This window comes from Tribolium madens, unplaced genomic scaffold, assembly GCF_015345945.1.
Source record: "Tribolium madens isolate multiple individuals breed KSU strain unplaced genomic scaffold, Tmad_KSU_1.1 Scaffold_19;HRSCAF=116;Tcas5.2_LG9, whole genome shotgun sequence".
Lineage (NCBI taxonomy): Eukaryota > Metazoa > Arthropoda > Insecta > Coleoptera > Tenebrionidae > Tribolium > Tribolium madens.
The window spans coordinates 992,222-994,709 of NW_025400983.1; the positions used below are offsets into that span (position 1 = coordinate 992,222).

At 30.2% G+C, this 2,488-nt stretch overlaps 1 protein-coding gene across 1 annotated transcript in view; it reads right to left on the reverse strand.

The window, feature by feature from the left end:
* LOC123009499 overlaps nucleotides 1-898 on the reverse strand; it is a 29,611-nt gene extending 28,713 nt beyond the window's left edge. The window contains exon 1 of the mRNA XM_044405875.1: nucleotides 831-898. The gene's annotated coding sequence lies outside the window, so the exon portion shown is untranslated. The remainder of the gene's footprint in view (nucleotides 1-830) is intronic.
* Between the last annotated feature and the right edge of the window lie 1,590 nt (nucleotides 899-2,488).

The following is a 2,488-nucleotide window of genomic DNA, read 5'->3' on the forward strand; positions in this document are numbered from 1 at the left end:
AATCTTAAGTTAAAATATTTATTTATTTATTATTTTATTATTATTATATTTATTACTGAATTAGTGTAAATTTTTAACCAAATCAAATCTTTTTCCGTTAATTTGAGTTACTTTTCTCCCTAAAAGCTTGTTTTTTATTTTTTTTCTTCTATGTCAATATTTCTGGACATAAAATCACAATTTAAGCCAAAATTTTAACCAATATTTTGGGTGTAAATCTGAAATTGGCTATTTTTATGTCAATTTTTTCCATGAACACAAATTCTCTTTTATTTACAACCAGATTTTAATTCTAATTAAAACATCTAAGAACAAAATGATTTAATAACGTTTCATTGATTTTTTTCTATTTAGTTTCTTTGAGTTGTTTTTTTAATATTTGTGTTAAATCACAAAAAAACAAAGTTTTTAACCAAATTTCGTTCACACCTTTATTTGAATTAATTTTCTTCTAAGGCAATGTTTCTGGAGATAAAATATTTGAATACATACTAATGAATCCAAATTTTTGCACAAAATTTTGTTTTTTAAATTCGTTTTTATTTACAATAATTTAAATTTTAATTAAGAAGAACAATTTTGACTAATATAATTTGTGTAAATCAGTATATGCACACCCAGTGACATAAAAATGTAAATTTGGTGGTTTGCATGTCATGCTTGTAGAATTTAGGAAGGGTGGGCCTATTATTAATTAATTTCTAACTAAAAAAATTATAAGTTTGGGTCTTGGAACCACAAATAATTGAATAAATCGTAGTTTTGAAATATTTATTGAGACCGAACCAATTTTGGTAAAAACTAAAGAAAAAATTGCTTAAATACAATACCAGTGATTGGGTAAAAGGCCAGTGATTAGGTCCACGTTAGCGTTCAAGTCCGTCGGCACGAGTCAACTAACCCCCTCAACCCCAAATTATATGTTTACCGAATCGATCAATTGCAATAAATAATGGAAAAGGAGTGTGGTCGCGCATCGGCCATTCCGAAGACACTGAAAAGTGTTATTATTGCAAGCAAGCGCACGATCAAAAACCATCCCTTAAAGACCTTCCACCCCTATTTAGCCATTCTTTTTCGACAATAGAAGGCCGCATTAGCCTCGCCTTATTGATATGTTAGAAATGAAGCGCAAAATATTGACAAGGACGTTTTTCTTCGCTTCAAATCGCACCGGAATTCATTTATTACGCGTCAAAGGGAAATTTAATGATACGGCTTGTATGGTAATGAGGCCGGATGTGCTTTTCGTCGTCATGCATTTCGCAACAAAGCTCCAATTTTTTCAGTTTTTCACTTTTTCAGAATGTTGAACTTTTGATTTTTTCAGGAAGAGCACACATGACACGTGTGTTGTCAGGTGATGTTGCTAACAACAAATCAAGAGCCGTCACGAATATTTTACTCGACCATTAGACGTAATACTCGAGTCTTTATCCATTATTTTATTTTTTTTTTCATATTGATTATTTCTTATCTGACGAAAATTACCCCAACTAATAATTTTGAAATTATTATTGATAACGAACTGTCTTATGTTTGGTACCGTTGGAAAGCATTCTTAATTTTCTGTTTTATAAAAAAAAAATATACTTCTGCAATAAATAGTTATTAGGAGAATCGCTGGTAAAGACAAAAATAGCAAAAATATTAATCCGACAATAACTTGTAAATTATCAAAAATCTCGAAAATTATGCATTTATTTGAGTCCTTAAGACCTCTAGAAATGTAAAAAACGTAAAATAGATCAATTTTAAAGATAAATTTTTTTTTGATTTTTGTCGAGATTTTGGTCGATTTTTGGCACCCGGAGCGGTCTAATGGCAATAACTCCGGACTTATTAGAGATAACCTCTTATATTTGGTACCGTTGGATAGAAAATTGAATTTTCTATCACATTAGAAAATTCAGTGGTCTATGATGAATAGTTATCGAGAAAATTTCTGATAAAGTCAAAAATATCGAGAATTTAAATCCGACTATAACTTCAAAACTACTACGAATTTTGCAGTTTAWTTGACGCCAATCGATTCCCCGGAACATTTTACATAGGTATAGGTCAAAATATTATGTCACTGAGAATCAGTTTTGCCGCAATTTACAAAATAAAAAAAAGTAAAAATTTGTCAACACCCCCCCTTAAAAACTAGTGTTTTTAAACATGTCTCAGATTCAATTTAAACCTATCTTATCCCATAGATTTTGAGGCGCTAATTACGAATTTTCCAATTATTTTGCGCTATCTCCTTTAGTTTCGCCGTAATCGGCGTTTAAAAATTCAAATTTTTTTTGCGAGATATCGACTTGGCTTTGGCCTCAGTTGATAGATTTTCTTACGCTGATTACGATGGAATTAAATTCTTTGCTCTAAGTCTAATAGTTTGGCCGTAATCGCCGTTCAAAAAGTGAAAATTGTAAAAATTGTGAAACTTTAAACGCGTTTTTCTACGAAACTATAAGATTTAGAGCAAAGAGCTAAAAAACAT